This window comes from Gopherus flavomarginatus, chromosome 6, assembly GCF_025201925.1.
Source record: "Gopherus flavomarginatus isolate rGopFla2 chromosome 6, rGopFla2.mat.asm, whole genome shotgun sequence".
Taxonomy (NCBI): Eukaryota; Metazoa; Chordata; order Testudines; family Testudinidae; genus Gopherus; species Gopherus flavomarginatus.
In genome coordinates this window covers 53,799,628-53,827,071 of record NC_066622.1, presented here as the reverse complement: position 1 = coordinate 53,827,071, position 27,444 = coordinate 53,799,628, and the positions used below count along the sequence as shown (strand labels likewise).

Genomic DNA, 27,444 nt, shown 5'->3' with positions numbered 1-27,444 from the left:
TCTCTGCCTGCATGGGTTCAAATCCCATCCTCACTGGATGCGTTTAGTCTTGACTCTTCCTTTATAGACAGCCATCTCCCCACTTGGTACAATAACAGTCACAACAATGTTGCTTCTTGCAATCAAAAACCTTCTCAGAAACTCCACCACCCACCCACCCCGCCTTAAATAAAATGTCTTAATCCCAGATTTCTAAAAAATGTCTCTAGTTCTGTATTTCGTAGTTTTTATCTTAAAAGCTAATGTTTCCTCAAGCTGAATAAGGCAACGCTTCAAAGGAAAATGTTAGAAATGGTAGGGGAGAAATAGGAAAGGAAAAAGCCCCTTTTCTCAGGAGATACAAACTCGACTCCCTCCTGTCTCTATCACCAGTGGATTTTGCCTCCCTCCTTCTGAGGTGTAAATAAAATAAAGAGGAGACAAGGTGGTTTGGCACAAACAAAGGTAAGTGTAGTCAGGGTAAAGGTACAGAAAGCTGGGGGAACAGGGGAAAATGCAAACTTAATGAATACAATGAAACAGTGACTGGGTTTGGGAGCTTAACGCTCAGGCCCATAAACCCTCCCTTGGAAACTAGAAAACACTAAACAATGCCCCAACACAGAAACCTTTCCCCACTGTTCAGGTGCAGTGGATCCCAAGTGCCGGCGCGACGCCCAGGACCTTCCACTCTCCCGCTGATTTAGAACCGTTGAGGAGGAGCACTGGGGAGTCCAGACGATGGTTGGGTTTCGTTGCTGGCATGGAGGCCCTCTGGGATGCTGGACACCAGGAATGCAGGACGGCAGGAATGGGGGTGACAGGCCTCCTGTTCCACAGTCTCATGGTGGGACCGAGGGGGTTCTTCACTCTCCAGCTTGGGAGCACTGTGAAGACACGACCGTGGACGGGTGACTCAGAGATTCCCTCCTTCCTCATCATTGCACAACTGTTATCTTTTGTCTGAGCCAGGCAGAGTTTATCTTCATCACGTTCTATCCATCCACTTCTCAAAGTGTCATGTGATGAAGCATTCTCCGTTGTCTGTCCTTGGAGATGATGCTTTGACTTCTTTAATCCTCTATCAGAGTCGCCATGAGTGGAGATGAAAGTGTCAAAGACCTGGGAGAGGAATTCAAATGGATCCCAAACACAGTGCGATCATTGGGAGTTTAAATCCCAGGTTCCATCTATTGGCAAAGCCACTTCTAACAAGGTAGCTGTTTTGTCCCCCATTATGGCACAAGTTTGAAATATGGGCAGCATAGAGCCAATATTCATAACATCAACTGCAAAAATGATACACATCTAGAGATAGCATCATTATAATCAGCCAATCAGAACCTCTCCATAGACCCCTTACAAAACAACCTTTCTACAATATTGACTGCAAATATAGAACAGTGGTCGCAACGGTGATCTATACAGTTACAGATTATGTCAATAACGTCACAGGAGGTGACATGGCATCAGTGAGACTGATATTGGAATAGCTTTCAGTTTTGGTGTCCTCATTTGAAAAAGATGTTGTGAAATTGGAGCTAGGGCAGCAAAGAGCTACCAAATGTTCTGAGGGCTGGAGAAAAATACCTTCTAGTGAGCTATTGAAAGAGCTCAACCTGTTTAGCTTATGAAAAGAAGATTGAAAGGTGACTTCGCTGAAGTGTTGAAGGGCCTTAATGGAGAGAAAAGATTGGTTATTAAAGGGCTCTTGAATCTAGCAGAGAAAGGCCTAACAAGACCCAATGATTGGAAGGTGAAAAGAGACAAATTCCTATTACAACTAAGGCACAAATAGTCAACAGCGAGGATGATTCACCACAGGAACAAGCTACCAAGGAAAGGGGTGGATTCTTCATCTCCTGATGTCATTTAATGAAGACTAGATGCCTTTCTTGAATGTGTTTGCCCCCAAAGTAGCTCTTGTGTCATACAAGAGGCCTGTGACATGCAGGGGGTCAGATTAGATGATCTAATGGTCTCTTCTGGCCAGAAAGTCGACTAATTTCTGAAAAACTGAGTGTAGCATTGGGAGCAGCGTCTGATGTTTTCCTGTCTAGCCGGCTTGCTGACTAGAATGAACGCTCCTTGAGTGGGGTGATCCACAGGGAGTAGCTCAAACCTCCAAAGGTCCAGGCCAGGGGCAGGACATTGGCACAGCAAAGGAGGTATGTGGCAGTGACATCACAAAGGCCTTTTGCAGGACCTAAGACTTATTGGTGCAAGGTGGTGGGGAGGTGGTGACCTCACAGAGAGATGCTGACATCAGCTAGGCAGGACAGGGGTGAGGGGCCAGGGAAACCTCAGAGACCCCTGTGGCTTTGCTTCAGCAAGTCTCCTTCTCCAGGTCTCTCTTTGAGGACTGAGAGAGTATTCGGGTTCATGGACGTGAGCACCAGGAGGAACCTCTTTCGAGGTTTCTCCTTCCCTTTTAGTGATTTTACTAGAAAACAGCCGTCCCTGTTTAGAAGGTAAGAGCCTCCTGGAGGTTTGAAAGCTGTTCAGTCTGATCCATCTGGTGACAGGTGAATTCGAGGCATGGAAAACACGAGCTTAAGGAGGCAGAATTTTATTCTGCACTTGGGATTTTGTCCCTTAGAATCGCTGGGGACATTAGGGTTTGTCCTTTTTGTTTCACCTCTTCCTCCATCGCTCCCTCCCTCCTATCTCTTCTCTTGCTTCCTTTGTCCTTTTACCTGTTCCCCTCCCAACACCAGGAGGGAGCGGGAAAGAGAGAGTGTGTGTGTGGTTTTTTTAGTTTTTTGCAGGGCAGTGCTTTGCAGTTCTCACTGTGGGAGGTCTACCCAAAAATGTGAGGCTGAACTATTGCTCGGGCAGTGATCCCCACTGGTGACCTCGGCCATCCTTTGGGCTCTCTGGTGGGATCCCTCAGCCTCTCATCCTCAGTCTCTACCCTGATTGGCTGAGCCGGCGGTTATTGACAGGGAGGAGACTCAGGTCCTTGTTTTTCTCTTTATAAGTCAAAACCAGTTCTATGTTTGATGAATTTTGCCGCTTCTCTGCATTAGTTGTCTCTGAACAGTTCATGATTCTCTCTAACATTGCAGTTCTCCTCAAATACTTGCTGAATAGTTACTGTCACTGTTGTTGGTCTGGAGCTCATCTGAGAGCACTTTATTCAGGTCATTCAGTGTCTGAAATTCAAGATCCAATGGGTAGTTTGAAAATCAGGGCTCTTGGGTCCTATTCCCAACTCTGCCTCTGACTGGCTGTGTGACCTAAAACAAGTCAATTCTCCTTTCTCAGCCTTAGCTTCTCCCTCTTTCAAGTAGAAATAATAATGATCCGCTCTTACCTACCTGACGGTGGGTGGAGGATGGGGATCCATTGGAGAGTGTCACTAGGAGTAGGGCATAATATGAGGTGTCCTATCACGTTTACTCAGAGCAGATTAACACGTAATAGAATAGCTGAAATAGTCTATTTTATTTGCATTTTTTTATTTTGAAATTGTTAAGAGCAGCAATGACTTAGCTCAGACTGAAGCATCTTATCTAATGTTTGAGATCTAAGTGTCTCCTATTTGTGTGCGAGGAGACAATTTAACACACTCTGACAAACAGGAGATGCTTTTATTTTGCAATACAATATTTTTGCAAAGAACTTTCATCCCACTTGTTATGATTTTGAGAAACAAACCGGATTAGCCTGAATGGGATTTTCTGACAGAAATGGATTCAATGAAATTTCCCCACCATCTCGATTCCTGAGCTCTATCCCTGCCTCTGGGGGCGTTATTGTCTGTTAGGACAGGAGTCAGGACTGGTGGCTTCTCTTTCTGGCTCTGCCACCACCTTACTGTGTAGGCGCTTGGGTAGGCCACTTCCCTTCTCTGCACCTCTGGCTCCTCCCATCAGTCCAATGGGAACAGGGACAGTTCTCAAACTCCGGGCAGTTGTGAGCCTGAGTGAGATAAGGGGCGTTAAAGCCCTCTGTGAAGGAGAAAGGGTAGTTTCACAGTGTTTAGCACCAAGGAATTCTAAAGTTTGCTAAAATGTCTAGTCTATGGAAACAAGAAATGGTCGGGGCCAATCTTTAACCAGTGCCTTTTTAAAAGCCCCTTCAGGGATGTGAGTCCCTGTCTTTCAGGTACCTGGGGTTCTTTGCCAGCAGGAGAGAAGAGGTTCCTGCCTCCTTTTTTGTGGCCTTGACAAACCAGGTGCTGTGCCCCAGTTCTCGTCTGAGATCCCTGAAAAAGAACATCTTCCCATCCATGAACAAGACAGGACCTTTCTCTAAAAGGGGAACAAAGAGACCCCTGAGACTTACAGACTAGCTAGCCTCACTGCCATAGCTGGAGAGATCCTGCAATACATTCTTAAGCACTCAGTTTGTCAGCAGCACCTACAGAATAGTTTGGTTCTTAGGACTAGTGAGCATGGATTTGTCAAGAACAAATCATTCCAAACCAATCCTCTTTCCTTCTTTGGCAGGGTTTTGGGCCTGGTGGAGGTGGGTAAACAGTAGATGGGATCTAGCTTGGGGTTGCTAAGGCTTTTCACACAGTCCCGTAGCACATTCTCACAAGCAAACGAGGGAAATGCAGTCCAGCTGTAAACAGTGTAATGTTGGTGCAGAGCTGGTTGAAAGCCCAGACTCCAGGAGCCCTTCTCCATGTTTGGCTGTCCAACGTAGAGGGTGTACCTAGTGGGTCTGGCAGGGATCAGTCCGCGGTCCGATACTATTCAATATTTTCATGAATGATTTGGAAAATGCAGTGGAGAGCATGCTTCTAAAATTTGCAACTGACACCAAGCACTTAGGAGCACAGGGTTGGAATTCAAAACGCCCTTAACAAATTGGACACTTGGTGTTCTTGAGCCAAACTCCATGGTTGGGCCCCTCTCTCCAGACTGGGCTGAAGTGAAACCCCAGAGCCAAACACTCCTCCCAGGTACCGAGCTCTGACTTTGAATGGTCAGATGCTGCTTAGCAATCTCAGAGCAGCTTTTGCTGGGGGATTCTCCCAGCACTTTCCAATAGCGGGAAAGTATGAAATCCCCATTTGACTGCTGGGGACAGAGCCCTAGAGTGTGGATCAACTTGCCGAAAGTCCCCCCAGGAAAAGGAAAACAACCAGCAGTGGAACCAATAGGAAACCCAGCAATGGAACTCAGGAGTCCTGGGGGTGTGCTAAGGTGTCCTGATGTCCCGATTTTATAGGGACAGTCCAAATTTGGGGGTCTTTTTCTTATCTAGGATTCTATTACCCCCACCCCAGTCCCGATTTTTCACATTTGCTGTCTGGTCACCCAAGAGTTTGCACATGTGTGGGTCCCAGCTGCCTGCCCCCTTCATTGAAGCAGATGTGCATGGTTACTGCCCTGGGAACTGCAGGGCACCAGTGGACATGGAGTTGGCTGGAGGTAGGGTCTGGCTGCAGGCAGGGCAAGGGATGCGGGGCTGTCTGGCTTCAGGCTGGGGGGTGCATCAGGGGTTGGCTGGAGACAGGGTAGGGGGTGCGGGGCTGGCTGCAGACAGGGGGTGCAGGGCTGGTGCAGGCTGGGGGTGTGTGGGGGCTGGCTGGCTTTGGGCAGGGCCACAAGGGGGAGCGGCAGGAGTTGGCTGGAGACAGGGCAGGGGGTGTGTCAGGGGCTGGCTGTGCAGCTGGCTGCAGGCAGGGCAGGGAGGATGCGGCTGGTGCGGGCAGGGCAGAAGGTGCAGGGCTGGATGGAGACAGAGGATGGCTGCGGGCATGGCAGGGCAGGGGGTGCAGGGCTGGCTGCAGGCAGGGCATGGGGCAGGGCCCATGCAAGGATGTTTCATGCCGTAGGCGAAACTTCCACCTTGCGCCCTCCTCCCCCGCGCCCCCGCCCTAAGGCGCCCCAGTCGTGGCAGCTCCCACCTCCACCCTGAGGCGCCCCTCTTGTGGCAACTCCCCCGCTCTGCCCTGCAGCACCCCCCCTCGCCCCAGCTCACCCCTGCTCCGAGCACGAGCACCCCAAGCACACCGTGACCGCTTCACTTCTCCTGCCTCCCAGGTTTGCGGCACCTGGGATATGCCTGCCAGCGTGAGAGCTCGTAAGGCACTAATCCAGATAGAGGTGGCTGGGTGGCAGGGGGAGTAAAGAGTCAGCAGAGTGGTGCAGCGGATGCGTGCTGGGCCCATAACCCAGAGGTAAATGGATCAAAGCCATTCTCTGATACACGAGCACTTGTCTCTTTTCCCTCTGGGCCTTCAAGCGATCAAAACCCTCGGCTTGCGGGCCAAGCTCTGTCTGCCATGTGCCTGGGCAGCAGCAGGACAGTCTCAAGAGAGCAGCTCCCACCCATTATCTCTTGTAGTGGAAAGGAAGTAGAATTGTGGTTGGACTTTGGCTATTTCTGTTCAGGGAGTCAGTGGCTGTGAGGCAACCCTTACTGATAATGGCAGGGGAAGAGTTCTCTCTTCTGCATTGATGCTGCAATTTTTTGTTGTGCCCTTTCTCTCCCCCTTCAATGCAGGCAGGTAGGCTTGGTGGCTTGGGGATGTGGGTCAAGCCTGGTTTCTTTTGGCAGACACCTGGTTGAGAACTGGTGCTCTACGGTCTTGTCTAAACTGACCAGCCCTAATGTCTGTAGCCTCGTCTCGTACTTTGGAAGCCTTTTATTTACCCCTTTCCACTGCAAAAACGACTATTTAGTCCTACTCTTTCTTTCCAAGCTGCTAACCAGTTACTGATGCATGAGAGGGCCCCAGCCATCTGGAGTAGCTTGTGACTGTGAGTGGCAACCTCAGGGCAGATTGTTAAGAAGCAGAGCACAATCCCCAAACTGGTTGTGTGTTCTAGACTTACGTTTCACCAAGTGTCAGATTCTGGATGACACCCCTTTTATGACTTTTTAAAGCAAACTTGCTATTTTTGCATCATTTGAGCGTTCTATGCAGAGGACTAGAAATGTTTCTATTAACCTGAATGTTAGATCATTTTAACATTGGCTGGAATCACATTGTTAAATTAGTTCTTATGACTTTAATAACTGATACTTCCTCTATCTCAGGACTAGCTATTAAACTGATTTTTGGACTAGGGAGATGGAATAGCAGCTTCCTCCGTCCCTTGCACACATCACCCTGTTACTGTGGCACTGAACCCCCAGGAGCGATGGACCTCCTTATGGGGAGAATATTGTGGTTGAAGAGCAGCGAAGAAAAATGGTGTTGTCTGTGTTCCCATTTGGTTTGTTCTGAGTATGGTTTTGAGTCGTTTGTAACTCTTTCATCAGTTATTAGTAACATCTTATTATCAGGCCTCTGAACTTAAAGGCTGCTCTTGAAGGTTTTACATTGTCGTTATTTGTAGGTCAAACAGCCGCTTTCTTAGGCCTCGTCTACACTACGCATGTAAACCGAATTTAGCAGCATTAAAACGAATTAACCCTGCACTCGTCCACACAATGAAGCCCTTTATATCGATATAAAGGGTTCTTAATACCGATATCTGTAGTCCTCCCCGACGAGGGGAGTAGCGCGGAAATCGGTATTGCCATGTTGGATTAGGGTTAGTGTGGCTGCAATTCAATAGTATTGGCCTCCGGGCGGTATCCCACAGTGCACCCTTGTGACCGCTCTGGAAAGCAATCTGAACTCGGATGCACTGGCCAGGTAAACAGGAAAAGCCCCGCGAATTTTGAATTTCATTTCCTGTTTGCCCAGCATGGAGCTCTGATCAGCACAGGTGGCGATGCAGTCCCAAACCCAAAACGAGCTCAAGCGTGGACCATCTGGGAGGTACTGGATCTGATCGCTGTATGGAGAGACAAATCTGTTCTATCAGAGCTCCGTTACAGAAGACGAAATGACAAAGCATTTGAAAAAAATCTCCAGGCTATGATAGACAGAGTCCACAGCCGGGACTCAGCACAGTGCTGTGTCACAAGCGTAATGGAAAGCCAAAGAATCAAATGGACGTTCATGGAGGGAGGGAGGGGAGACTGAGGACTCCAGCGATCCCACAGTCCCCGCAGTCTTTGAAAAGCATTTGCATTCTTAGCTGAGCTCCCAATGCCTGAACAGTCAAACACATTTTCCCAAGTGTTTCAAGGGACCCTGGAACTAGGCAAAGGGGTCCAACGGGCAGGGCCCCTGGAGCTAGGTTTAGGGGCCCCAGAGATAGGGCCCCTTGAGCTAGGGTTGGGGGACCCATGCATAGGGCCCCTTGACCTAGGGTAAAGGGCTCCATGGGTAGGGCCTCTGAAGCTAGGGTTAGGGGACCCAGGGGTACAGGGCCTGCAGATAGGGTTAAGGGTCCCACGAGAAGGGACCTTGGAGTTAGGGTTAGGGTTCCCACATGTAGGGACCCTGGAGCTAGGGCTAGGAGCCCCAGGGACGGGGCCACAGGAGCAAGGGTTGGGGGTCCCAGGGGTGGGGTGCCAGGAGCTAGGGTTAGCGGCCCCATGGGCAGGGCACCTTGATCCCCAGCAAAGGGGCCTCTGGAGCAAGGGTTAGGGGTCCAAGGGGTGGGACCCATGGAACTAGGGTTAGGGGTCCCACTGGTAGGGCCCCTGAAGCTAGAGTTAGGGGACCCAGGGGTAGGGCCCATGCAGCTAGGGTTTGAAGCCCCAGAGATGGGGCCCATGGAGCTAGGGATATGGGTTCGAGGAGTGGGGCCCCTGGAACTAGGGTTAGAGGCCCCACGGGTAGGGCCCCTGAAGGTAGGGTTAGGCACCCCAGGGGTAAGGCCCCTGGAGCTAAGATTAGGGGTCCCACGGGTAGGTCCCCTGGAGCTAGGATTATGGGTCAAATGGGCACGAAGCCAGGAGCTCAGGTTAGAGCTCCCACAGGTAGGACCTCAGGAGCTAGGGTTAGGGGCCCCACGGATAGGGCCCCTGGAGCTTGGGTTAGGGATCCTAAGGGAAGGGCCTCTGAAGCTAGGGTTAGGTGCCCCACGGGCAGGAGCCCAGGAGCGAGATTTAGGGGCCCCAAGGATGGGGCTCCTGGAGCTAGGGTTAAGGTCCCCACGGGTAGGGCCCATGGAGCTAAGGCTAGGGACCCCATGGGGAGGTCCCATAGAGCTAGGATTAGGGTCCCCACGGTTAGGGCCCCTGGAGATAGGGTCAGGGGCCCCAGGGATAGAGCCCCTGGAGCTAGTGTCAGGGACTCTAACCCCCAGATGGCAAAGTTAGTTGTCTGACCGCGAGAGAGACAGGCAACACCAGCAAGGTCCGATCAAAAGCTCTTTACTGACAAGTGCACGCATCAATATAGAGCAGCTCGTCTCCCGAGAGAACCAGCCCGCTCTTTAAATCTTAGTATAAGCCTATATAGACAGTTCTGTCGCATCATAAATTATTCACTGGAGCATCCCACTCTCTTCTTTTAACAACTGGAAACTAGACACCTTTAGTGTACATACATACCTAAACTTAGAAATGTAGGGGAGTTAAAAACAAACAATGAACAAAACCAGGGAGTGAAAACAAGGAGGCTGGGAAACTAGGGCTCTTATCAGTTCTTCAAAGGAACTGCCCTAACACAGCACATCTGGTACTATGCCAGGAATGCAGCCTCTCGCTTATCTCTTTTTTTCCCAGCGCTTGTGAGACATGCTGTTGCTTCTCAGTGTTTTCCACTCAGGAATTACCCAAAAACCTCTGTTAGCCTGACTTTGGTCAGGTTGGCATACCTGGTTTTGTCTGCAATATCTTTATTCACTAGGGATAGGGGCCCCACGAGTACGGTTCCTGGAGCTAGGACTGGGGGCCCAAGGGGTATGCCCCCTGGAGCTAGGAATAGGGGTCACAAAAGTAGGGCCTTTGGAGCTAGGGTTAGGGGCCCAACGGGTGGGGTCCCTGAAGCTAGGGATAGGAGCCACATGGGTAGGGCTCCTGGAACTAGGGTTAACGGCCCAAGGGATGGGGCTCCTGAAGCTAGGGTAAAGGGTCCCAGGGGTGGGGCGCCTGGAGATAGGTTTAGGGGCCCGACGGGTATGGCCCCTGCAGCTAGGGTTAGGGGCCCCAATGGTAGGGCCCCTGGAGCTAGGTTTGGGGGTCCCACGGGTAAGGACTCTGTAGCTAGGGTTAGATCCCCATAGGTTGGGCCCCTGGAGCTAGGGTTAGAAGCCATAGGGATGGGGCCCTTGGAGCTAGGGTTAGGGGTACTGGGGGTCAGACCCCTGGAGCTAGGGTTAGGGGCCCACGCATATGGCATCTGGAGCAAGGGTTAGGGGACACAGGGGTAAGGCCCCTATAGCTAGCGTTAGTGGTCGCATGGGTAGGGCCTCTGGAGCTAGGGTTAGGGGCCCCACAGGAAGGGACCCTAGAGTTTGGGTTAGGGGCCCCAGGGCTGGAGCTCATGGTGCTAGGGTTAGGGGTCCTAGGGTGGGCCCTGGACCTAGGGATAGGGGTCCTAGTGGTGGGGTGCCTGCAGCTACGGTTAGGGGCCCCACGGGTAGAGCCCATGGACCTAGGGTTAGGGGTCCCACGGGTTGGGACACTGGAGCTAGGGACAGGGACCCTATGGGTAGGGCCTCTGGAAATTGGGTTAGTGGTTCCATGAGTAGAACCCCTGTAGCTAGCGTTAGGGGGCGCATGGCTAAGGCCCTTGGAGATAGGATTTGGGGCCCCAGGGACTTGGCCCTTGAGCTAGGGTTAGTGTTCGCGTGGGTGGGGCCCCTGGAGCTAGTGTTTGGGTTTCCAGGGGGGTGGGGTCTATGGAGCTAGGGCTAAGGACCCCATGGGTAGGGCCTCTTTAGATAAGGTAAGGGCCTTACGGGCAGGGTGCTTGGAGCAAGCGTTAGGGGGCCCACGGGTAGGGCCCTTGGAATTAGGGTTAGGAGCCCCAGGTATGGGGCCCTTGGAGCTAGGGTTAGGGGATGCAGGGGTGGGGTCCCTGGAGCTTGGGTTAGGGGCCCCACGGAGAGGGCCCCTGTAGATAGGGGTAGTGGTGCAAGGGGTAGGGCCCCTGGATCTTTGGTAACGGACCCAAGGGGTAGGGCTCCGGAAGCTAAGCTTAGGTGTCCCATAGGTAGGGCCATTGGAACTAGGATTATGATTCCCACATGTAGGGCACCTGGAGCAAGGGTTAGGGTTCCCAGGGGTGGGGCCTCTGGACCTAGTGTTAGGGGCACCGCGAGGACGGCCCCTGAAGTAGGGTAAGGTCCCACGGGTAGAGCCCTTGGAGCTAGGGTTAGGGGAACCACGGGTAGGGCCCCTGGAGCTAGGGGAAGAAGCCCCACCAGTAGGGTCCCTAGAGCTGGGTTAGGGAAACCAGGGATGGGGCCCCTGGAGGTAGGGTTAGGGCCTCAAGGGTTAGAGCCCCTGGAGTTTCCATTACTGGTCCCATGGGTAGGATCCCTGGAACTAGGGTTAGGAGCCCTAGGAGTAGATCCTCTGGAGCTGGGGATATGAGCCTCAGTGGAAGGGCCCCTGGAGCTAGGGTTAGGGGTCTCACGGTTAAGGCCTCTAAACTAGTGTTAGGGGCCCACAGGCAGGAGCCCTGCAGTTAGGGTTAGGGGTCCCACTGGTAGGGCCCCTGGAGCGAGGGTTAGGGGCCCCATGGGTTGGACCCCTGGAGCTAGAGTTAGGGGCCCCAGTGGTAGCGCCCCCGGAGCAACTGTTAGAGACCTTACGGTTAGGGCCCCTAGAGCTAGGGTTAGGGGCCTCACGGGTAGAGTCTAAGGAGTTAGGGTTAGCGGCCCAATGGGTAGGGCCCCGGGAGCTAGGGTTAGGATCCCAATGGGTAGGGCCCCTGGAGCTATAGTTTGTGGCCCTACGAGCAAGGTCCCTAAAGCTAGCGTTAGGGGCCCCAGGGATGGGGCACCTGAAGCTAGGTTTAGGGGCCCCACAGGTATGGCCCCTGAAGCTAGGGTTATGGGCTCCAGGAGTAGGGCCCCTGGAGCTAGGGTGAGGTTTCCCAAGGGTAAGGCCCCTGGAGTTGGAGATAGGGGCCCCATGGGTAGAGTCCCTGGAGCTACGGTTAGGGACCCCACGGGTAGGGCCCCTGGAGCTAGTTTTAGAGGCCCCACGGGTATAGTCCCTGGAGCTAGGGTTAGAGACCCAATGGTAGGGCCCATGGAACTAGGTTTCGGGGTCCCACGGGTAAGGACTCTGTAGCTAGGGTTAGGGGTCCCATGGCCTGGGCCCATGAAGTTACAGTTAGAGGCTGCAGGGATGGGGCCCGTGGAGTTAGGGTTAGGGGTACCAGGGGTCGGGTCCCTGGAGCTAGGGTTAGGGCCCCATGCGTATGGCATCTGGAGCTAGGGTTAGGGGCCCCACAGGTAGGGACCCTGGACTCTGGGTGAGGGGCTCCAGGGGTGGGGCTCATGGTGCTAGGGTTATGGGTCCTAGGGTTGGGCCCCTGGAGCTAGGGTTAGCGATCTTATTGGTGGGGAGCCTGGAGCTAGGGTGAATTGCCCTACGGTTAGGTCATCTGGATCTAAGTTTAGGGGTCCCATGGGTAGTGCCTCTGGATCTAGGGTTAGGGGCCCCATGGGTAGCGCACCTGCAGCTAGGGTTATGGGCCCCACGGGTAGGGCCCCTGGAGCTAGGTTTGGGGGTCCCACGGGTAAGGACTCTGTAGCTAGGGTTAGATCTCCATGGGTTGGGCCCCTGGAGCTAGGGTTAGAAGCCATAGAGATGGGGCCCTTGGAGCTAGGGTTAGGGGTACTGGGGGTCAGGCCCCTGGAGCTAGGGTTAGGGGTCCATGCATATGGCATCTGGAGCTAGGGTTAGGGGACACAGCGGTAAGGCCCCTATAGCTAGGGTTAGTGGTCGCATGGGTAGGGCCTCTGGAGCTAGGGTTTGGGGCCCCACAGGAAGGGACCCTAGAGTTTGGGTTAGGGGCCCCAGGGCTGGGGCTCATGGTGCTAGGGTTAGGTGTCCTAGGGGTGGGCCCTGGACCTAGGGATAGGGGTCCTAGTGGTGGGGTGCCTGCAGCTACGGTTAGGGGCCCGAGGGTAGAGCCCTTATACCTAGGGTTAGGGGTCCCACGGGTTGGGACATTGGAGCTAGGGACAGGGTCCCCATGGGTAGGGCCTTTGGAAATTGGGTTAGTGGTTCCATGCGTAGAGCCCCTGTAGCTAGCGTTAGGGGGTGCATGGCTAAGGCCCTTGGAGATAGGATTTGGGGCCCCAGGGACTTGGCCCTTGAGCTAGGGTTAGTGTTCGCGTGGGTGTGACCCCTGGAGCTAGTGTTTGAGTTTCCAAGGGGGTGGGGTCTATGGAGCTAGGGCTAAGGACCCCAGGGGTAGGGCCTCTTTAGCTAGAGGTAAGGGCATTACGGGCAGGGTGCCTTGAGCAAGTGTTAGGGGGCCCACGGGTAGGGCCCTTGGAATTAGGGTTAGGAGCCCCAGGTATGGGGCCCTTGGAGCTAGGGTTAGGGGATGCAGGGGTGTGGTCTCTGGAGCTTGGGTTAGGTGCCCCACGGAGAGGGCCCCTGTAGATAGGGGTAGTGGCGCAAGGGGTATGGCTCCTGGATCTTTGGTAACGGACCCAAGGGGTAGGGCCCCGGAAGCTAAGGTTAGGGGTCCCATAGGTAGGGCCATTGGATCTAGGATTATGATTCCCACATGTAGGGCCCCTGGAGCTAGGGTTAGGGTTCCCTGGGGTGGGGCCTCTGGACCTAGTGTTACGGGCATCACGAGGATGGCCCTTGGAGCTAGGGTAAGGTCCCACGGGTAGAGCCCTTGGAGCTAGGGTTAGGGGAACGAGGGATGGGGCCCCTGGAGGTAGGGTTAGGGCCCCAAGGGTTAGAGCCCCTGGAGTTTCCATTTTGGGTCCCATGGGTAGGATCCCTGGAGCTAGGGTTAGGAGCCCGAGGAGTAGATCCTCTGGAGCTGGGGATATGAGCCTCAGTGGAAGGGCCCCTGGAGCTAGGGTTAGGGGTCTCACGGGTAAGGCCTCTGGAACTTGGGTTAGGGGCCCACAGGTAGGAGCCCTGCAGTTAGGGTTAGGGGTCCCACCGGTAGGGCCCCTGGAGTGAGGGTTAGGGGCCCATGGGTTGGACCCCTGGAGCTAGAGTTAGGGGCCCCAGTGGTAGGGCCCCCGTAGCAAGTGTTAGAGACCTTACAGTTAGGTCCCTTGGAGCTAGGGTTAGAGGCCTCACGGGTAGGGTCTAAGGAGTTAGGGTTAGCGGCCCAATGGGTAGGGCCCCGGGAGCTAGGGTTAGGATCCCAATGGGTAGGGCCCCTGGAGCTATAGTTTGTGGCCCTACGAGCAAGGTCCCTAAAGCTAGGGTTAGGGGCCCCAGGGATGGGGCACCTGGAGCTAGGTTTAGGGGCCCCACGTGTATCGCCCCTGAAGCTAGGGTTATGGGCTCCAGGGGTAGGGCCCCTGGAGCTAGGGTGAGGTTTCCCAAGTGTAAGGCCCCTGGAGTTAGAGATAGGGGCCCCATGGGTAGAGTCCCTGGAGCTACGGTTAGGGACCCGACGGGTAGGGCCCCTGGAGCTAGGTTTAGAGGCCCCACGGGTATAGTCCCTGGAGGTAGGGTTAGAGACCCAATGGTAGGGCCCATGGAACTAGGTTTCGGGGTCCCACGGGTAAGGACTCTGTAGCTAGGGTTAGGGGTCCCATGGCCTGGGCCCATGAAGCTACGGTTAGAGGCTGCAGGGATGGGGCCCATGGAGTTAGGGCTAGGGGTACTAGGGGTCGGGTCCCTGGAGCTAGGGTTAGGGGCCCACGCGTATGGCATCTGGAGCTAGGGTTAGGGGCCCCACAGTTAGGGACCCTGGACTCTGGGTGAGGGGCCCCAGGCGTGGGGCTCATGGTGCAAGGGTTAGGGGTCCTAGGGTTGGGCCCCTGGAGCTAGGGTTAGCGATCTTATTGGTGGGGAGCCTGGAGCTAGGGTGAATTGCCCTACGGTTAGGTCACCTGGATCTAAGTTTAGGGGTCCCATGGGTAGTGCCTCTGGATCTAGGGTTAGGGGCCCCATGGGTAGCGCACCTGCAGCTAGGGTTATGGGCCCCACGGGTAGGGCCCCTGGAGCTAGGTTTGGGGGTCCCACGGGTAAGGACTCTGTAGCTAGGGTTAGATCCCCATGGGTTGGGCCCCTGGAGCTAGGGTTAGAAGCCATAGAGATGGGGCCCTTGGAGCTAGGGTTAGGGGACACAGGGGTAAGGCCCCTATAGCTAGGGTTAGTGGTCGCATGGGTAGGGCCTCTGGAGCTAGGGTTAGGGGCCCCACAGGAAGGGACCCTAGAGTTTGGGTTAGGGGCCCCAGGGCTGGGGCTCATGGTGCTAGGGTTAGGGGTCCTAGGGGTGGGCCCTGGACCTAGGGATAGGGGTCCTAGTGGTGGGGTGCCTGGAACTACGGTTAGGGGCTCCAGGGGTAGAGCCCATGTACCTAGGGTTAGGGGTCCCATAGGTTGGGACACTGGAGCTAGGGACAGGGGCCCCATTGGTAGGGCCCCTGGAAATTGGGTTAGTTGTTCCACACGTAGAGCCCCTGTAGCTAGCGTTAGGGGGCGCATGGCTAAGGCCCTTGGAGATAGGATTTGGGGCCCCAGGGACTTGACCCTTGAGCTAGGTCTACTGTTCGCGTGGGTGGGGCCCCTGGAGCTAGTGTTTGGGTTTCCAGGGGGTGGGGTCTCTGGAGCTAGGGCTAAGGACCCCACGGGTAGGGCCTCTTTAGCTAAGGTAAGGGCTCTACGGGCAGGGTGCCTGGAGCAAGTGTTAGAGACCCCATGGGTAAGGCCCTTGGAACTAGGGTCAGGAGCCCCAGGTATGGGGCCTTTGGAGATAGGGTTAGGGGATGCAGGGGTCGGGTCCCTGGAGCTTGGGTTAGGGGCCCCACGGAGAGGGCCCCTGTAGATAGGGGCAGTGGTGCAAGGGGTAGGGCCCCTGGATCTTTGGTAACGGACCCAAGGGGTAGGGACCCTGAAGCTTAGGTTAGGGTCCCATAGGTAGGGCCATTGGATCTAGGATTATGATTCCCACATGTAGGGCCCCTGGAGCAAGGGTTAGGGTTCCCAGGGGTGGGGCCTCTGGACCTAGTGTTAGGGGCACCACGAGAACGGCCCCTGGAGCTAGGGTAAGGTCCCACGGGTAGAGCCCTTGGAGCTAGGGTTAGGGGAACCACGGGTAGGGCCCCTGGAGCTAGGGGAAGAAGCCCCACGAATAGGGCCCCTAGAGCTGGGTTAGGGAAATCAGGGATGAGGCCCCTGGAGGTAGGGTTAGGGCCTCAAGGGTTAGAGCCCCTGGAGTTTCCTTTAGTGGTCCCATGGGTAGGATCCTTGGAGCTAGGGTTAGGAGCCCTAGGAGTAGATCCTCCAGAGCTCGGGATATGAGCCTCAGTGGTAGGGCCCCTGGAGCTAGGGTTAGGGGTCTCACGGGTAAGGCCTCTGGAACTAGGGTTAGGGGCTCACAGGTAGGGGCCCTGAAGTTAGGGTTAGGGGTCCCACTGGTAGGGCCCCTGGAGCTAGGGTTAGGGGTCTCACGGGTAAGACCTCTGGAACTAGGGTTAGGGGGCCACAGGTAGGGGCCCTGCAGTTAGGGTTAGGGGTCCCACTGTTAGGGCCCCTGGAGCGAGGGTTAGGGGCCCCACGGGTTGGGCCCCTGGAGCTAGAGTTAGGGGCTCCAGGGAAGGAGTCCCTGGAGCTAGGGTTAGGGGCCCCAGTGGTAGGGCCCCCGGAGCAATTTTTAGAGACCTTACGGTTAGGGCCCCTGGAGCTAGGGTTAGGGGCCTCACAGGTAGGGTCTAAGGAGTTAGGGTTAGCAGCCCAATGGGTAGGGCCCCGGTAGCTACGGTTAGGGGCCCCAGGGGTAGAGCCCTGTAGCTGGGTTGAGAGGTTTATTTAAAATAGACATACATCTTTTAAGATCTGCTTCAGAAATGCTAATGTTGATATAAGTAAAAGTCTTCATAGTGTTCCCCTGGTCATCTTTCCAGATAACAATTTCTGCACCTGTAACATTTCCAAACTTGCTGAATCTTTCCTGCAGTTCAGCCTCAGATACTGTATGGCCAAGTCCTCCAACATATAAACGTTTTAAAACTTGTTTTTTCTCCATATTATAAAGTCAGACTGTTTCATTTAGGATGTATGTTTTATCTTTCGCACATATCCAGCCAGGAAAGGGTAGGGCCTCTGGAGCTAGGGTTAGGATCCCAATGGGTAGGGCCCCTGGAGCTATAGTTTGGGGCCCTACGAGCAGGGTCCCTAAAGCTAGGGTTAGGGGCCCCAGGGATGGGGCACCTGGAGCTAAGTTTAGGGGCACCATGGGTATGACCCCTGCAGCTAGGGTTAGGGCCCTAAGCGGTAGGACCCCTGGAGTTTGGGTTAGGGGTCCCACGTGAAGGGCCTCTGGAGATAGCGTTAGTGGCCTGACTGGTAGGGCCCCTGCAGCTAAGGATAGGGGCCCCAGGTTGAAGGGCCCCTGCACTTAGGGATAGGGGCCCTACGGGTAAGGCCCCTGGAGTTAGGGTTAGGGGCTGCACAGTTAGGGCTTCTGGAGCTATGGTTAGGGGCTTCATGTGTAAGGCCCCTGGAACTAGGTTTACGGGCCCCATGGGTAGGGCCCCTGGAGCTAGGATTAGTGGCCCCAGGTATGGGGCACTTGGAGTTACTGTTAGGGGCTCCACGAATGGGACCCCTGGATTTAGGATTAGGGACCCCATGGGTATGGCCCCTGGAGCTAGCGTTAGGGGCCCCAGGGGTAGTGCACTTGGAGCTAGGGTTAGGGGTCCCACAGGTAGGGACTCTGGAGCTAGTGTTAGGGGCCCCACGTGTAGGGCCTCTGGAGCTATGGTTTGGGACCCCTTGGGCAGTGTCCTTATAGCTAGGGTTAGGTGCCCCAGGGATGTGGCCCATGGAGCAAAGGTTAGGGGTCCCAGGGGTGGGGCCCCTGGAGCTAGGGTTTGAGATCTCACGCTTAAGGCCTCTGGAGCTAGGATTAGGGGCCCACTCGTAGGGCCCCTGAAACAAGGGCTATGGGCCCCACGGGTTGGGCACCTGGAGCTATTATTCGGGGCCCCAGGGATGGAGCCTCTGGAGCTCGGGTAAGGTGCCCATGGGTATGGCAACTGGAGCTAGAGTAAGGGGCACAGGGGTAGGGCCCCAGGAGCCAGGGTTAGGGGCTCCACGGGTAGGGACCCTGGTGGAGTAGAGACTATCTGTGTGGGAGATGGGAGAGCAGGGAGTGACGTAAGGTGAGGGACAGGACCTAAGCCTGTAACTCGAGCTAGGCAGCGGGGAGGGGTCAGCACCTTTGCCTGGGAAGCTGGACACACTAAGGGGCCGGCTGGAGGGAGTTAGTTCAGTTTTGGTTTGGAGCTGGGTTATTGGAATTCAGGGATTCCCAAACTGGGAACTAAGCTTTCTGAACCCCCAGAAGGACTCGATCGAGAGGTCCTGGTTGTGCCCAAAAGCTCTGCTGTATCCTTCGTTCCCGTTGGCCAAAAAAACCTTTTCTTTTACTGGCTGGCTGAGTCACTGTGTGTCCCAGGAAGAGGGGTGCAGGACCGGATTCCCCCACACTCCGTGACATAAATATCTGTGGCCCCCACTAACCCCCTAAGCCCCTCTGGGACCCCTGAAGCCTGGCCGTAGGTATCTGTGCCCCCCACGAACCCCCTAAGCCTCCCAGGGACCCCTTCAGCCTGCATGTAAGTGGAACCCTTCTGCCAGGCTGAACTGATAGCAGCAAGGACTGGGTTCAATACATAGGGGTCCCTTCCCTACTACGTAATGCAAACCAGATCGAGCTCCCACCCAGTGACATGGGAAAATTTTACATACGCACCCCTAGGTGCCTCAAAGAGGCGATACTTCCCCTCTCGCAAGCACAGAGTCTGGGTGTAGCAGAAAATGTTTAATAACGTGAGATAAACAACATAGCATTAAATTGGGAAAACACCTCAATTAGGCCGTGTCCTTTTCCCTGGGCTCTTGAGTCTAGCAATCCCCAAATCACCCCAAGACTCCAAAGTCCAATACCTCAAATGTTTCAAGAATCCAGCAACCCCAAAATCACCCACAGTTGCGCAACCCCAGAGTTCAAGAGTCTATCTGCACGGTTTTTCCCCCTGCATGCCTGGGTAGAAAGGAGCACTTTAGGTGGTCTACTGCTGACTGCCCTGCCTCTCCGTGGGATTCTGCTTCCGCCTTCCCCATGAACTGCTCAGCTCGGCCCACCAGCTACTCTGTTCTGCCAGCCAACCGGTGATCTGCTCCAGCTGTCCTAAAAAACTACTCAGCTCACCTCATTCTGCGGGCTATTTCAACCATCCCACAAACTGCTTCTCTCTGTCAGCTGCTCTGCTCCACAAGATAATTTCAGACTCCCTTACTGGCTAACAAAGCTCTTTACTGATTTCAATTCAGGAACCCAGAATTTCAATTGCTAAACAAATCAAATTTCAGCTTTACTTTTCAACTGCTAAAAGAGAACAAAGAACAATTCATGTTTTTGGTTCACCCAAGGAGCTCACTCCCTTGTCTAGCGAGTGCCACTCAAGTGATGGTGAGAATCCCTGTCTCAAAGCAGTTTCACAGTTCCTCATCCACACAATCAGGGTGACAACACTCCACATCTCATGCCCCAACAACAAATAAACTGGGGATACCACAGCTGCCAAAGCAGCCATCCCAGGGTGTCGTTGCCATGTCAGGAGGGGTGGGTGTGCCTATGCAAACACGATCAGTCCTTGAAATTCTTTTCTACACTCTCCATAATTCACCACCAGATGTCAAGGTAGAGTTCTTCCTGCTTCTGCTTACATAGGTATCTGTGCTCCCCACAACCCCCTAATCCCACCGGGACCCATCTAGCCTGGATAAAGGTATCTGTGCTCGCCACAAACCTCTAAGTCCGCCAGGGAACCCTCAAGCCCAGATGTAGGCATCTGTACGCCTCACAAAAACCCTTATACCCACAGGACCCCTCCAGCCTGTAGGTAGGTATCTGTGACCCCCAGAGTCACACAAAGACCCTCAGGATCCCTACAGCATGGATGTTTGTATCTGTGACCCCCACAAAGCGCCCAAGCTACCCAGGGACCCCTACAATCGGGATGTAGGTATCTGTTCCCCCCAAAACACCTAATCCTCCCCGAGACCCCTCCAGCCTAGACATAGGTATCTCAGACCCCACAACCCTCCTAAGACCCCCGAAACCCCTCCAGCCTAGACGCAGGTATCTGTGCCCCTCACAAACCCCCTAGGCCACGATGGGACCCCTCCAGCCTCGACATAGTTATCTGAGCTCCCCCCACCCCCCCTAAGGCCCCCAGGACCCCTCTTGCCTGGATGAAGGTATCTGTGCCCTCCACAAACCCCTAAGCCCCACCAACATCCCTATAGCCTGGAAGTAGGTATCTGTGCACCCTCACAAACCCACTGATCCTCCCAGCGACCCTAAAGCATGGACATAGGTATCTGTACCCCAAAATGCCCCAAAGCAACCCTGGAATCCCTACAGCCTCGAAATAGGTATCTGTGCCCCCCCACAACTCTCAAATACCCCCACAACCCCTCCAGCCTGGAAGTAGATATTTGTGACCTCCAGGAACCCCCTAAGCCCTCACCAGGGCTTCTCCAGCCTGGACATAGGTATCTCTGCCTCCCACAAGCCCCCTAAGACGCATAGGTCTCCCACCAGCCTGGTTGTAGCTATGTGTATGCCACACAAACCCCTAAGCTCCCCAGGGCCCCCTCCAACCAGGACATAGGTATCTGCACAACCACAACTCTTTAAGTTCCCCAGGGATCCCTCCAGACCATGCATAGGTTTCTGTGCCCCTCACCAACTCCCTAAACCCCCAGGGACCACTACAGCTTGGACGTATGTGTCTGTGCTCACCACAACCCCCTAAGCCATCCAGGGACCTCTCCAGCCCGGATGTAGATATTTGTGTCCCCTATGAAGTCCCTAATCCCCACCGGAATCCCTCCAGCCTAGACGTAGCTAACTGTGCCCCTCACTACCCCTAAGCCCCAGCAGGGATCTCTACAGCCTCTATGTAGGTGTGATGCTCTGTGCATTACCCTGCGTGGCCACAGGGTGTCACTGTTGCTCCATGCAGGAAATGATCTTTGCATTACACTGCGTGGCCACACGGTGTCACTGTTGCTCCATGAGGGAAATGCTCTGGGCATTACTGTGATGGAGTAGGGACTGTCTGTGTGGCGGATGGGAGAGCAGGGGGTGACTTTAGAACCCGACACGTGCCCAGCCTGTAACGTGAGCTAGGCAGGGGGGAGGGGGTCAGCACCTTTGCCAGGGAAGCTGGACACAGGAAGGGGCCGGCTGGAGGGAGTTAGTTCAGTTTCGGTTTTGGTCTAGGTGGTTGGAATTCAGGGAATCCGAAACTGGGAGTTAAGTTTCCTGAACCTCCAGAAGGACTCGACTGAGGGGTCCTGCTTGTGCCTCCAAACTCTGCTGTATCCTTCACTCCTGCTGTCCAATAAACCTTCTGTTTTACTGGCTGGCTGAGAGTCACCTTGTGTCCCAGGAAGAGAGGTGCAGGACCGGACTCCCCCACACTCCCTGACAGACCCTCAGCCCTTCCGGGACCCCTGTAGCCTGGACGTAGGTATTTGTGCCCCCCCAACAAACACCTAAGACCCCTGTAGACCCCTCCATCCTGAGCTTAGGTATCTGTGCCCCCTCACAAGCCCCCTAAGCCCCCCAGGGACCTATAAAGCCAGAACATTGTTATCTGTGCCCCATATAGACTGCATAAGCCCCCTAGGACACTCCAATGTGCACGTAGGTATATGTGCCCCTCAGAAACCCCCTAACCGCCCAGGAAACCCTACAGCCTGGATGTAGGTATTTGTACCCCCACAACCCCCCTATCCCCCCGCCGGGACATCTACAATCTGGATGTAGATATCTGTGCCCCTCACAAAACCTCTAATTGCCTCTGGGACCGATACAGCCTGGACATACGTATCTGTGCCCACTCGAACCCCTAAGACCCCCTGGTACCCCTACAGCCGGGACACAGGTATCCTGGGCCCCCAAAAATCCCCTAAGACTCCCAGGATGCCTCCAGCCTGGACGTAGGTATCTATGCCCCCCATGAACCTCCTAAACCCCACTGGGACTCCTAGATCCTGGAGATTGGTATCTGTGTCCCCCCAAAAACTCTCTAAGCCCCTCAGGGACCCATACGGCCTGGACGTAATTATCTGTGCACCTCAAGGCCCCTAAGATCCCTCGGACCCCTACAGCCTGGATGTAGGTGTGACGGTGCTCCTTGTGGGAGCCAGCTGAGATCACTTAATCAGGGTGAACTGCAAACAAAACAGGGCAGACAAATCCCAAATGCTGGTGGTGATTTCAATACTTAGATTTACCAAGCCAGCACAAAGCAGCTTCTGTAGTACCTCACTGGTTACTTAAAAGTTTAAGCCACGCAGTTCCCTTAAAGTACCCAGCCTCAGGCCTCCGTCCAGACACACCTGTCAGATATGATGATGATTCCTGAAAATCTTACTTCATCATATAAAAGAAAAGATTCTTCCAATCCCAAAGGATCAGCCACATACTCAGGATCTATTACAACTTAGATCTTACCTAAAATACATGCTGCAGCCAATTCTTATTAAGTAAGCTAAGAAAAGAGAGAGAATGTTGGTTAAAAGATTAATAGACATATAGACTTGAATTCAATTCTTGAGGTTCAGATACATAGTAGAGGTGAGCTTGTAGTATCCAAAAGTCCTTTTTGAAATAGTCCATAGGTTATAGTCCAATTTCCATATTCAGGGTGGCTCCAGTCAGTGACTGGGGATCACAATCCTTGTGGCTTAAGGTCTCCCCGTCTTGAAACCCAAAGCAGATATGAGATGAAGAAGGATCGTGTCCCAGGCTTCTTATACATTTCCAGCAGCCTTTCCGCCTGAGAAAACAATAGGCTTAGCTCTCCTTCCAAACATCCTGGCAATTAGTACAGGGTAATTTATTCACTAAACAGTTCAAATAGAGGATACCACAACCTTCAAAGAGACACATAGACAATAATACTATTTCACTCAAGTACCATCATAAATGTTACTATTCCTTTTTTGCTCTTTGAATTAAACTTATAGCAACAGACAAGACTTGTTTGCTTACATCACAAGACCTGAGCAAAAATCTCCCCTTCTACTTCTAACAATGCAGACTTGCATTTCAAAGCTCTGTTCATTTACATATCTTGCTAAGCAGTTCTTAAGGTTCACCCATGGGTCAGGTCAGTCGGTGAGGTGAGTTAATTAACTGTTTCTGGCCCTGTCACCTTTCAATGAGATATTAGATTATACTTATAATGTCACAGTGGTGGTGAGTCGACTGCTGCAGCTCCCCGTAGACTCTGCCTGCATCTCTCACCAAGCTGGAGTAGAGCAGTCAAGGGGAGAGCACTCGATGTGTTGCATCTACACTAGACGCGATATATCGACCCCGCTGGATCTATCGCTGCCCACCGATTCGGCAGGTGGTACAGACATACCCCGAGTATCTGGTGATCAGAGCTGGAACCCGGAGGGGGACACATTGAAGGAACTCAGGGGTTAAGGTGCCTCTACTGTCAACTGTCAGGGCTGCTGTGGCTCAGAGGAGGGTGCTTGACTACCTGGCAGGCTTAGGTGCCGCAAACCTGGGAGGCAGGAGAAGTGAAGCGGTCACGGTGTGCTTGGGGTGCTCGTGCTCGGAGCAGGGGTGAGCTGGGGCGAGGGGGGGTGCTGCAGGGCAGAGCGGGGGAGTTGCCACAAGAGGGGCGCCTCAGGGTGGAGGTGGGAGCTGCCACGAGTGGGGCGCCTTAGGGCGGGGGTGCGGGGGAGGAGGGCGCAAGGTGGAAGTTTCTCCTACGGCATGAAACATCCTTGTATGGGCCCTGCCCCATGCCCTGCCTGCAGCCAGCCCTGCACCCCCTGCCCTACCATGCCCGCAGCCATCCTCTGTCTCCATCCAGCCCTGCACCTTCTGCCCTGCCCGCACCAGCCGCATCCTCCCTGCCCTGCCTGCAGCCAGCCGCACAGCCAGCCCCTGACACACCCCCTGCCCTGTCTCCAGCCAACTCCTGCCGCTCCCCCTTGTGGCCATGCCCAAAGCCAGCCAGCCCCCACACACCCCCAGCCTGCACCAGCCCTGCACCCCCTGTCTGCAGCCAGCCCCGCACCCCCTACCCTGTCTCCAGCCAACCCCTGATGCACCCCCCAGCCTGAAGCCAGCCAGCCCCGCATCCCTTGCCCTGCCTGCAGCCAGACCCTACCTCCAGCCAACTCCATGTCCACTGGTGCCCTGCAGTTCCCAGGGCAGTAACCATGCACATCTGCTTCAATGAAGGGGGCAGGCAGCTGGGACCCACACATGTGCAAACTCTTGGGTGACCAGACAGCAAATGTGAAAAATCGGGACTGGGGTGGGGGTAATAGAATCCTAGATAAGAAAAAGACCCCCAAATTTGGACTGTCCCTATAAAATCGGGACATCAGGACACCTTAGCACACCCCCAGGACTCCTGAGTTCCATTGCTGGGTTTCCTATTGGTTCCACTGCTGGTTGTTTTCCTTTTCCTGGGGGGACTTTCGGCAAGTTGATCCACACTCTAGGGCTCTGTCCCCAGCAGTCAAATGGGGATTTCATACTTTCCCGCTATTGGAAAGTGCTGGGAGAATCCCCCAGCAAAAGCTGCTCTGAGATTGCTAAGCAGCATCTGACCATTCAAAGTCAGAGCTCGGTACCTGGGAGGAGTGTTTGGCTCTGGGGTTTCACTTCAGCCCAGTCTGGAGAGAGGGGCCCAACCATGGAGTTTGGCTCAAGAACACCAAGTGTCCAATTTGTTAAGGGCGTTTTGAATTCCAACCCTGTGCTCCTAAGTGCTTGGTGTCAGTTGCAAATTTTAGAAGCATGCTCTCCACTGCATTTTCCAAATCATTCATGAAAATATTGAATAGTATCGGACCGCGGACTGATCCCTGCCAGACCCACTAGGTACACCCTCTACGTTGGACAGCCAAACATGGAGAAGGGCTCCTGGAGTCTGGGCTTTCAACCAGCTCTGCACCAACATTACACTGTTTACAGCTGGACTGCATTTCCCTCGTTTGCTTGTGAGAATGTGCTACGGGACTGTGTGAAAAGCCTTAGCAACCCCAAGCTAGATCCCATCTACTGTTTACCCACCTCCACCAGGCCCAAAACCCTGCCAAAGAAGGAAAGAGGATTGGTTTGGAATGATTTGTTCTTGACAAATCCATGCTCACTAGTCCTAAGAACCAAACTATTCTGTAGGTGCTGCTGACAAACTGAGTGCTTAAGAATGTATTGCAGGATCTCTCCAGCTATGGCAGTGAGGCTAGCTAGTCTGTAAGTCTCAGGGGTCTCTTTGTTCCCCTTTTAGAGAAAGGTCCTGTCTTGTTCATGGATGGGAAGATGTTCTTTTTCAGGGATCTCAGACGAGAACTGGGGCACAGCACCTGGTTTGTCAAGGCCACAAAAAAGGAGGCAGGAACCTCTTCTCTCCTGCTGGCAAAGAACCCCAGGTACCTGAAAGACAGGGACTCACATCCCTGAAGGGGCTTTTAAAAAGGCACTGGTTAAAGATTGGCCCCGACCATTTCTTGTTTCCATAGACTAGACATTTTAGCAAACTTTAGAATTCCTTGGTGCTAAACACTGTGAAACTCCCCTTTCTCCTTCACAGAGGGCTTTAACGCCCCTTATCTCACTCAGGCTCACAACTGCCCGGAGTTTGAGAACTGTCCCTGTTCCCATTGGACTGATGGGAGGAGCCTGAGGTGCAGAGAAGGGAAGTGGCCTACCCAAGCGCCTACACAGTAAGGTGGTGGCAGAGCCAGAAAGAGAAGCCACCAGTCCTGACTCCTGTCCTAACAGACAATAACGCCCCCAGAGGCAGGGATAGAGCTCAGGAATCGAGATGGTGGGGAAATTTCATTGAATCCATTTCTGTCAGAAAATCCCATTCAGGCTAATCCGGTTTGTTTCTCAAAATCATAACAAGTGGGATGAAAGTTCTTTGCAAAAATATTGTATTGCAAAATAAAAGCATCTCCTGTTTGTCAGAGTGTGTTAAATTGTCTCCTCGCACACAAATAGGAGACACTTAGATCTCAAACATTAGATAAGATGCTTCAGTCTGAGCTAAGTCATTGCTGCTCTTAACAATTTCAAAATAAAAAAATGCAAATAAAATAGACTATTTCAGCTATTCTATTACGTGTTAATCTGCTCTGAGTAAACGTGATAGGACACCTCATATTATGCCCTACTCCTAGTGACACTCTCCAATGGATCCCCATCCTCCACCCACCGTCAGGTAGGTAAGAGCGGATCATTATTATTTCTACTTGAAAGAGGGAGAAGCTAAGGCTGAGAAAGGAGAATTGACTTGTTTTAGGTCACACAGCCAGTCAGAGGCAGAGTTGGGAATAGGACCCAAGAGCCCTGATTTTCAAACTACCCATTGGATCTTGAATTTCAGACACTGAATGACCTGAATAAAGTGCTCTCAGATGAGCTCCAGACCAACAACAGTGACAGTAACTATTCAGCAAGTATTTGTGGAGAACTGCAATGTTAGAGAGAATCATGAACTGCTCAGAGACAACTAATGCAGAGAAGCGGCAAAATTCATCAAACATAGAACTGGTTTTGACTTATAAAGAGAAAAACAAGGACCTGAGTCTCCTCCCTGTCAATAACCCCCGGCTCAGCCAATCAGGGTAGAGACTGAGGATGAGAGGCTGAGGGATCCCACCAGAGAGCCCAAAGGATGGCCGAGGTCACCAGTGGGGATCACTGCCCGAGCAATAGTTCAGCCTCACATTTTTGGGTAGACCTCCCACAGTGAGAACTGCAAAGCACTGCCCTGCAAAAAACTAAAAAAACCACACACACACTCTCTCTCTCCCGCTCCCTCCTGGTGTTGGGAGGGGAACAGGTAAAAGGACAAAGGAAGCAAGAGAAGAGATAGGAGGGAGGGAGCGATGGAGGAAGAGGTGAAACAAAAAGGACAAACCCTAATGTCCCCAGCGATTCTAAGGGACAAAATCCCAGGTGCAGAATAAAATTCTGTCTCCTTAAGCTCGTGTTTTCCATGCCTCGAATTCACCTGTCACCAGATGGATCAGACTGAACAGCTTTCAAACCTCCAGGAGGCTCTTACCTTCTAAACAGGGACGGCTGTTTTCTAGTAAAATCACTAAAAGGGAAGGAGAAACCTCGAAAGAGGTTCCTCCTGGTGCTCACGTCCATGAACCCGAATACTCTCTCAGTCCTCAAAGAGAGACCTGGAGAAGGAGACTTGCTGAAGCAAAGCCACAGGGGTCTCTGAGGTTTCCCTGGCCCCTCACCCCTGTCCTGCCTAGCTGATGTCAGCATCTCTCTGTGAGGTCACCACCTCCCCACCACCTTGCACCAATAAGTCTTAGGTCCTGCAAAAGGCCTTTGTGATGTCACTGCCACATACCTCCTTTGCTGTGCCAATGTCCTGCCCCTGGCCTGGACCTTTGGAGGTTTGAGCTACTCCCTGTGGATCACCCCACTCAAGGAGCGTTCATTCTAGTCAGCAAGCCGGCTAG

The 27,444-nt window shown here is 53.6% G+C and overlaps 1 pseudogene; it reads left to right on the top strand.

Annotated features, from left to right (window-relative positions):
• Positions 1-27,444, top strand: part of LOC127053869 (zinc finger protein 883-like) — a 433,432-nt pseudogene that overhangs the window by 24,459 nt on the left and 381,529 nt on the right.